This window comes from Lampris incognitus, chromosome 10, assembly GCF_029633865.1.
Source record: "Lampris incognitus isolate fLamInc1 chromosome 10, fLamInc1.hap2, whole genome shotgun sequence".
NCBI classification, from domain to species: Eukaryota; Metazoa; Chordata; class Actinopteri; order Lampriformes; family Lampridae; genus Lampris; species Lampris incognitus.
The window spans coordinates 2,888,066-2,898,268 of record NC_079220.1 but is presented as its reverse complement, the minus strand read 5'-3'; positions in this window follow the sequence as shown (position 1 = coordinate 2,898,268).

Sequence of the window (10,203 nt, the reverse complement as noted above, 5' to 3'; positions counted from 1 at the left end):
CAAGAAACACCAACGTGACATCTTTTTAACAATTTGAACAAAGTCACTCCTTCACAATAACCTGTCCAATAAAGACTTGATTTTCCATCACAGGACCGATTCCCACATCAATATATGGCGTTCTCTGACGCGTACCTGGGCACTCACTGCATGCACGGCCTGGTCACGTGACCCATTTGTGGCGCCGTCCTTAACGGTTCGCATCTGTGCTTGGCCCAGCTCGTGCGCAGAGGTGTATCACAAAATTCTGGGCCCTATATGTGATCAGTCTCTGTGGGCCCCTTTCCGCACGGGCGACTACGTTAACCAGTCGACTAAAGGGTCCAACCCCTTAGCCAAGGGCTAGCGAGTCTAGTCATTCGTGGTCGTTACAGAATTTTTCTTTGGCGTGACGTATATTTCGAAATGATCGTAGTAACTTTTAAATACCTTTGTCTCATCCGAGGTGAGAGTCCTTGTGTTGAAGACGTCTCTCCCTTTCTGGCCAATCCACAGGAGCAGGTAGCTGCATTGCTCATCTTCCCCTTTCCTATTCAGCGGGCCAGAGGACATGAGCTCCTCATAGTACCTGAACTTTTTCCATTCTCCAAATAAGTTACAGGAATCCCAACCGACCTTCGACGAGGGCACTCCAACGACATCCATCTCTGACCTCTATTCTGACACCATGTCTTGTTTACACACTTGTGTAAAATAATAAAAATTGACTTGACCTGACTGCCGGAGATAAACTGATGCAACTTTGTTAACCTCAAGCAACGCAAGCGACAACTCCCACCAATGACCTCTAGGCGCTACTATATACAGGCAATAGGTGTCTATCCAGATGCTTGATTCAGTATAATCAGTATGTCTTCTCATTTCGCCTCCTTCGCGTCGAAATGAACCAGTTGAGGTGGTTCGGGCATCTGATTATTAGGATGCCTCCTGGACACCTTCCTTTGGAGGTTTTCCGGCCACGTCCAACTGGGAGGAGACCCCGGGGTAGACCCAGAACTCGCTGGAGGGACTACATCTCCATTCTGGCCTGGGAACGCCTTGGGATCCCTCAGAAGGAGCCGGAGGGCGCTGCTGGGGAGAGGGACGTCTGGAGTGTCCTACTTATCTAGCTGCCACCGTGATCCGACCCCGGAGAAGCGGCTGATGATGAGATGAGATGAGATGAGATCTCATACGAATATTGCAGAGAGAGAGAGAGAGAGAGAGAGAGAGAGAGAGAGAGAGAGAGAGATGAACTGACAATTTGTCAGAGGCCTTCCATGACACCTTCAGCCAATGGCAGAAATGTATTGGAAACAATGTGTTCATTTCCCCTTGTTGTTAATGAGTGTGAGTCGCTGCTATCTGAATGCGTACTGACCCGCTAATACCTTCATTAGTCAGAGAAGCGCTTCTAAACAGAACTAATGCTGCACTGAAGCTCCAAACGTACTATGTCACCACATACATTACTGCACACGAAAGAGCCTCCATCTATCAATCCTACTGAGTCAACCCAGCCCAGTCCTGCATAGCTCAACAGCTCCTGACTGGTGTGACTGGGCGATAGCTGGTGTGACTGGGAGTCTGCTGGTGTGACTGGGAGTTAGCTGGCCCGACTGGGAGTTTATTGGTGTGACTGGGAGATAGCTGGTTGGACTGGGAGTTTACTGGTGTGACTGGGCGATAGCTAGTCTGACTGGGAGTTTACTGGCGCGACTAGGAGTTTACTGGTGTGACTGGCAGTTAGCTGGTCTGACTGGGAGTTAGCTGGTCGAACTGGGAGTTTATTGGTGTGAATGGGAGATAGCTGGACAGACTGGGAGTTTACTAGTGTGACTGGGAGTGTACTGGTATGACTTGGAATTAGCTGTTCGGACTGGGATATCGCTGGTCGGACTGGGAGTTTGCTGGTGTGACTGGGAGTTAGCTGGCCGGACTGGGAGTTTACTGGTGTGACTGGGAGTTAGCTGGTCTGACTGGGAGTTTGCTGGTGTGACTGGGAGTTAGCTGGTCGGACTGGGAGTTTACTAGTATGGCTGGGAGTTAGCTGGTCTGACTGGGAGTTTACTAGTGTGACTGGGATATAGCTGGTCGGACTGGGAGTTTACTGGTGTGACTGGGAGTTAACTGGTCGGACTGAGAGTTTGCTGGTGTGACTGGGATATAGCTGGTCGGACTGAGAGTTTACTGGTGTGACTGGGAGTTAACTGGTCGGACTGAGAGTTTGCTGGTGTGACTGGGAGCTAGCTGGTCGGACTGGGAGTTTACTGGTGTGGCTGAGAGTTAGCTGGTGTGACTGGGAGTTTACTGTCGTGACTGGGAGTTTACTGGTGTGGCTGGGAGTTAGCTGGTTTGACTGGAAATTAACTGGTGTGGCTGGACGTTAGCTTGACCTCTGTTTGAGGGTAGGTACTGTAAACTGGGAGACAGAAGAATTAATCAGAGTGGTCTTGATTTGCCAAGTGAATTCTCAAACCTCTTTAAGTAGTCGTGATAAAATACAAGGTCAACGTGTAAAAAAGTCCTTCAGACTTCTGCATTCAATACTTGACTAAGGTATTTTTTCACTTTTCGAACCCTTTCAGTGGTTTTAATGAACTGCAGTTAACAGCATTTGGAGTTTCAGGAGGTTTTTCTGAGTTATCGCGTCCTTCTGACTACAGTAAAGTTTACAAGTAGAGGAATGAAATCAGATGAGATAAATCCGATCAATGTAAATTGTAATACGTAAAGATCACGTCTGTCCTGAGGGTTAACCCACGCCTGTGCTTCCTGAAAATGGGTAAAGGTTTGTCTTTTTTGTAACCGTGTAAAGGTTGAACAGTTTTAAGGTGGTACAGACGCTGTTTTACTGACGAGTTCCCTCTGCATACCCCTGCCTGCATGTTGTGTTTGTTTGTTTTTAGGATTTATTTGCGTGTGTGTGTGTGTGTGTGTGTGTGTGTGTGTGTGTGTGTGTGTGTGTAGTGAGCTAGTCTGTCACAGCTGCTAGGGCTTTCTCACAACTATATTGCCTCAGGGTGACGGTTCCGACTCCGGCCTGTGTGTGTGTGTGTGTGTGTATATGTGTGTGTGTGTGTGTGTATATGTGTGTGTGTGTGTGTTTGGGGGAGGAGGATGGGGTGTTGTGGTGGTGGGGGTTCGTGACCCCCATCAGTCTCACTCAGGACTCACTTAACAGGACCAGAGGGGGCCTCAGGCTGGAATGGCGTTGTGTGTGTGTGTGTGTGTGTGTGTGTGTGTGTGTGTGTGTGTGTGTGTGTGTGTGTGTGTGTGTGTGTGTGTGTGTGTGTGTGTGTGTGTGGGGCGGGGGGGGGTGGGGATGGTGAGGATAACATCCCCCAACTCTGAACAGTATTGTCCTCTCCTCTCTTACACACTGGGACGTACTACTGCCATTACTTCTTCTTCTACTGCTTCTCTTCCGGCTTCTATCGCTGCTCGCACAACCGCAGTCTTATGTGTCGTGTTCCCACCAAACGCCTTTTTACTCGCGTTACTCGCGCGCGTCTGGCCGCAGGCTCGAGTACGCGAACCCGCGACGATCAGCGTGTCCTCCATTGTCTGTCTCAACAGGACGTCAGTGACGTCAGAAGAATCTCAACGCTGATAGGCTTTCGCGACACAGCGTCAGGCGAATTTCCCGCTCAAGTTTAATATTTTCAACTCACGCGAATATGCAAATGACGCGAAATTCGCGTATCAGCGCCATTCGCGTCGCCGGGCGCGAGTACACGCGCATTGGCGTCATTTGCGTATTCGCGTTGACTTTATATGTAATCTCATCGCGCGAAGAAAGTTGCTTCGCGTTTGGTGTGAACAAAACATTACAATCTGGACGTTTCAGCCCTTTAGAGACTGCTGACATTCCCACTGCTGGTTAATAATGAATAATATGAACTTGGCACGCATACATCCAAGATAAAGGTCCTGGAGAATGATTTCAAGATAAAGGTCTTGGAGAACGATTTCAAGATAAAGGTCCCGGAGAATGATTCAAACATAAACATCCTGGAGAATGATTCCAAGATAAAGGTCCCGGAGAATGATTTCAAGATAAACGTCCTGGAGAATGATTCCAAGATAAAGGTCCTGGAGAACAATTTCAAGATAAAGGTCCTGGAGAATGATTTCAAGATAAAGGTCCCGGAGAATGATTCAAAGATAAAGGCCCTGGAGAATGATTTAAACACAAAGGTCCTGGAGAATGATTCCAAGATAAAGGTCCCGGAGAATGATTCCAAGATAAAGGTCCTGGAGAATGATTCCAAGATAAAGGTCCTAGAGAATGATTCCAAGATAAAGGTCCTGGAGAATGATTCCAAGATAAAGGTCCTAGAGAATGATTCCAAGATAAAGGTCCCGGAGAATGATTCCAAGATAAAGGTCCTGGAGAATGATTCCAAGATAAAGGTCCTGGAGAATGATTCCAGGATAAAGGTCCTGGAGAACGATTTCAAGATAAAGGTCCTGGAGAACGATTCCAAGATAAAGGTCCTGGAGAACGATTCCAAGATAAAGGTCCTGGAGAATGATTCCAGGATAAAGGTCCTGGAGAATGATTCCAAGATAAAGGTCCTGGAGAATGATTTCAAGATAAAGGTCCTGGAGAATGATTCCAAGATAAAGGTCCTGGAGAATGATTCCAAGATAAAGGTCCTAGAGAATGATTCCAAGATAAAGGGCCTGGAGAATGATTCCAAGATAAAGGTCCTGGAGAATGATTCCAAGATAAAGGTCCTGGAGAATGATTTCAAGATAAAGGCCCTGGAGAATGATTTCAAGATAAAGGTCCTGGAGAACGATTCCAAGATAAAGGTCCTGGAGAACGATTCCAAGATAAAGGTCCTGGAGAATGATTCCAGGATAAAGGTCCTGGAGAATGATTCCAAGATAAAGGTCCTGGAGAATGATTTCAAGATAAAGGTCCTGGAGAATGATTCCAAGATAAAGGTCCTGGAGAATGATTCCAAGATAAAGGTCCTAGAGAATGATTCCAAGATAAAGGGCCTGGAGAATGATTCCAAGATAAAGGTCCTGGAGAATGATTCCAAGATAAAGGTCCTGGAGAATGATTTCAAGATAAAGGCCCTGGAGAATGATTCCAAGATAAAGGTCCTGGACAATGATTTAAACACAAAGGTCCCGGAGAATGATTCCAAGATAAAGGTCCTGGAGAATGATTCCAAGATAAAGGTCCCGGAGAATGATTCCAAGATAAAGGTCCTGGAGAATGATTTCAAGATAAAGGTCCTGGAGAATGATTCCAAGATAAAGGTCCTGGAGAATGATTTCAAGATAAAGGTCCTGGAGAATGATTCCAAGATAAAGGTCCTGGAGAATGATTCCAAGATAAAGGTCCTAGAGAATGATTCCAAGATAAAGGGCCTGGAGAATGATTCCAAGATAAAGGTCCTGGAGAATGATTCCAAGATAAAGGTCCTGGAGAATGATCTCAAGATAAAGGCCCTGGAGAATGATTCCAAGATAAAGGTCCTGGACAATGATTTAAACACAAAGGTCCCGGAGAATGATTCCAAGATAAAGGTCCTGGAGAATGATTCCAAGATAAAGGTCCCGGAGAATGATTCCAAGATAAAGGTCCTGGAGAATGATTTCATAAAGAGACTGGGATGCTGTACTTTTGCTACCTCCTTTAACCGGAAGTACTTCTTTAAACTCCTGCTAGCTCCACATTTACCACCATTACTGCAGTGCATCTTATGCCCATGTTCCACTACGTGGTACCGGCTCAACTCGACTCGCCCTTTTTACATTTTCCATTACTGGAAAGTACCGGCATCTTGGTAACCGTTACCATTTTTCTGGAACCACATTTGTCGAGGTTCCAGAAAAACTGGAGCGGGTACCAAACTCAAGGCAGACCTCTGATTGGTCAGAGAAAAGCATCGCTGCGTCATCAATGCGCGCATGGGCTATAATATCACCCGGCATTTTTAAACACCGAAGCGGTCGAAGTGGCGTTATCTTAAAAGCACATTTTGAAATGTAAAAATCGGAGAGCCGAAAATCCGCGCGGTGGCCTGTCGAGGAGGTACAGACGATGTCCGCCATTGTAATCTTGTTTGTTCGTACAACGGTCGCGTTGAAGATGACGTCACCAACCAGGCGTCGCTACGCTGAGGGGGTACTGCTACTCGCTCCCGCGTCATGGGAAACGACGCGGGAGCGAGAGTGGCGTTGAGGCGGTGCCGTGCGGTGGAAAAGGGGCAGAAGCTGTATGGCCGAGTGAGTCACACGAGGAGGAGGAGGAGGAGGATGGAGCGCGTGACGCCCTGAGATCAGCTTTTAAAACAAAATCCAGTTTCAAACCAGTTTCCACGTCTCCGGGACGGACGGTGCCGTGGTGGGAATGTGAGATTTCACACGGAATTGGGAAAATAACTCAAGAAGACAGCACTTACAACAACACCATGTGTGTGTGTGTGTGTGTGTGTGTGTGTGTGTGTGCGCGCACTTGATGAGTGGGTGTGTTCCATAAAGACAGGGAATTCATTAATTTGGGATAATTGATGATCCTTGAGTGTTTTTTTTCCCCACCGATCTTAAGCGTGTGTGTGTGTGTGTATGTGTGTGTGTGTGTGTGTGTGTGTGTGTGTGATATATTTGCTAACTTTTCCTCTGCCTTGTGTTTTTCTGCCAGTGTTTCTCAGTCATCAGCGGTCGTCGTGAACACATGGGAATCTTTCTTCCATCGATCGTCTGGCCACTGTGGCGCTGACCCTTGACCTCACCCTGACCTCTGATTGGTTGATATGTTGTTAATGTAGAAAGTGAAGCTGAGTCTATGAGAGAGAGAGGCAGCTACAAGACTGATGTGTAATGGTGCAATACAGGAGACATGGGGAGGAGACAAGGTGAGGAGATGACGTGAGCTGGAGATGAGTTTAGGAGACAAGTTGGGGAGACACGGTGAGTAGACGAGGTGAGGAGACGTGGTGAGGACACGTGGTGAGGAGACGTGGTGAGGAGATGCGGTGAGGAGACAAGGTGAGGGGATGTGGTTAGGAGATGTGGTGAGGAGACAAGGTGAGGAGACAAGGTGAGGAGATGCGGTGAGGAGATGTGGTGAGGAGACAAGGTGAGGAGACAAGGTGAGGAGACAAGGTGAGGAGACAAGGTGAGGGGATGTGGTTAGGAGATGTGGTGAGGAGACAAGGTGAGGAGACAAGGTGAGGGGATGTGGTTAGGAGATGTGGTGAGGAGACAAGGTGAGGAGACAAGGTGAGGAGACAAGGTGAGGAGACAAGGTGAGGGGATGTGGTTAGGAGATGTGGTGAGGAGACAAGGTGAGGAGACAAGGTGAGGAGACAAGGTGAGGACACAAGGTGAGGGGACGTGGCGGGGAGATGCAGTGAGGAAACAGACAGACAGGCAGAGAGACAACACAAACCCACGCTGTGTGCATAAGTGTGTGTGTGTGTGTATGTGTGTGTGTGTGTGTGTGTGTGTGTGTGTGTGTGTGTGTGTGTGTGTGTGTGTGTGTGTGTGTGTGTGTGTGTATGTGTGTGTGTGTGTGTGTGTGTGTGTGTGTGTGTGTGTGTGTGTGTGTGGGACAAGGAAGATTGGCGCCAGGCTAAACTGTCCCCCTGACCAACAGGCCTCATGTCCAAGTGTTCCTGTTCTGTATCTCTCACACATCTCACCAGACGAGATGAGCCACACGTTGTGTCTATGTTGTCTCGGTACACACACACACACACACACACGTGTGTAGATATGTGAGGATGTGTGTGTGTGTGTGTGTGTGTGTGTGTGGTCGTAGACGAATTGAATTTATTCAAATACTAGAATATTAACTGTGATGAGTATAATAAAAAATACACCAGTAAACACAACTATAACACTTACACGAAATACTGTAAAAGTATTTCTGTTACTACATTCTTATCGATGAGCAACATTCCACACCTGAAGTTGGCAGTCAACATGTGCAGAGCATCATATCTGTATGATGCTCTGCACATCATGTGCATGTGTAGAGCATCATATCTCATGCTCTCATCTCACACTCTGTACAGTACATAACAACAGCCTGGACACGTGCTCTCACTCATCGGGTGAAAGGTGGTTGTCACTGAAAACCACTGCCTTGATAAGATGATTGATTGATTGGTTGATTGATTGATGGATTGATTTTGAATCCTGTCTGACAGAGTATGGCGTCACAACGCCCTCCGCGTTCAGCGACTCTTCCCCTTCTCTGTCTCCTCCTCCTCATATTTCTTCGTGTTTTACTTACAGAACTTCTCGCATGCTCCTGTCATCACCGCTGTCCTGGTGATGGACCATCCTTCCGTCTGTTGGGCGTAAAACAAAGCGTGGATGGATGGACTGCATTTATAAAGCGCTTTTCTAGCTGCAACAGCCACTAAAAGCGCTTTATTCTAATTTATTTTTTTTAATTTAGATTTATTTTAAATGATGAAATTATATCTGTTTTAGGAATTCACGTGTGTCTGTTAAAACAAAGTGTCAGTGATTTAGAGACTGCAGACTGTTTTACATCTTCTCCGGTTTTATATTTTATATTTTAAGTTTTATATTTTATATCTTATGTTTTATATTCTTATAATTTATAATTTATATTTTGTTTTATACTAAACATTTTATATTTATAATTTATATTTTGTTTTATAATTTGTGTTTTATAATTTCTATTTTGTTTTATATTTTACATTTTATTTTTGTAATTTATATTTTGTTTTATAATTTATATTTTGTTTTAAATTTTACATTTTATTTTTATATTTATATTTTATGTTTTATGTGTTTTATAATTTATATTCTATATTTTGTTTTATATTTTACATTTTATTTTTATGTTTTATAATTTATAGTTTATATCTTACATTTTGTTTTGTTTTATATTTTTATGTTTTAATTTTGTTTTATAATTTATATTTAATATTTTGTTTTGTTTAATATTTTGTTTTATATTCAATATTTTATGTATTCTGTATTCTGTTTAATACGTTATATTTTATGTTTAATATTCTATATCTTATGTTTAATATTTCATAGCAGGATCCTCTCTGCAGGAATCTTCAGAACTTGTATGATTTTTAATTATAATATTTATGTTGCAACGCTTCTAAAACACACATCCTTGCACACGTGCGGTTAAATACATGTACACACAAACACTTGTGTTCAATTTATCTCACGTGTGCACGTACAAACACGCTCCCGCACACGCACACGCACACATTTGAAACGCAGTGAGCGAGATTGACATCTGTGACTGAAAAACTCAACAAGCTCAATAACAAAAGGCCTAAATCTCTCTCTTCGCTCACCCCTCCTCCTTCTCTCTCTCTCTCTCTCTCTCTCTCTCTCTCTTTGTACTACAGGACGATCAAACTCCGCCTTCCTCTTGCTTGACCACTCACCCTCCCGTCATTGGTGAAATGACCTGTTTTCTGCAACCGCATTGGCTTGCCCAACATCTCTCTCTCTCTCTCTCTCTCTCTCGCTCTCTCTCTCTCTCTCAGGAGGTCTGACCAATCATTGTCTCGACCATCAATCAGAGCTGACAGCTGTGGGGCCCACATGAAAAGGAGGAGAGAGAGACCGCATCGACAGCCATTAACCCCCCACCACACACACACACACACACACACACACACACACACTCCACTCCTTTGTTTTTCTTTTCAGCAGGCAGAGGGAAGGTGGAGTGATGGGGGTGGAGGGCTGGGCATTAATCAAACTAACCCCGTGGAACAGGCGCACACGCACGTGCACGCGCACACAGACAACATGGTCAACTCTCTCTCTCGCTTTCTGTCTCTCTCTCTCTCTCTCCCTGTCTCTGTCCCTCTCTCTCTCTCTCTCTCTCTCTCTCTCCCTGTCTCTGTCCCTCTCTCTCTCTCTCTCTCTCTCTCTCTCTCTCTCTCTCTCTCCCTGTCTCTGTCCCTCTCTTTCTGTCTCTCTCTCTCTCTCTCTCTCTCTCTGTCCCTCTCTTTCTGTCTCAGTCTCTCTCTGTCACTCTCTCTCTCTCTCTCCCTGTCTCTGTCCCTCTCTCTCTCTCTCTCTCTCTCTCTCCCTGTCTCTGTCCTCTCTCTCTCTCTCTCTCTCTCTCTCTCTCTCTCTCTCTCCCTGTCTCTGTCCCTCTCTCTCTCTCTCTCTCTCTCTCTCTCCCTGTCTCTGTCCCTCTCTCTCTCTCTCTCTCTCTCCCTCTCTCTCTCTCTCTCCCTG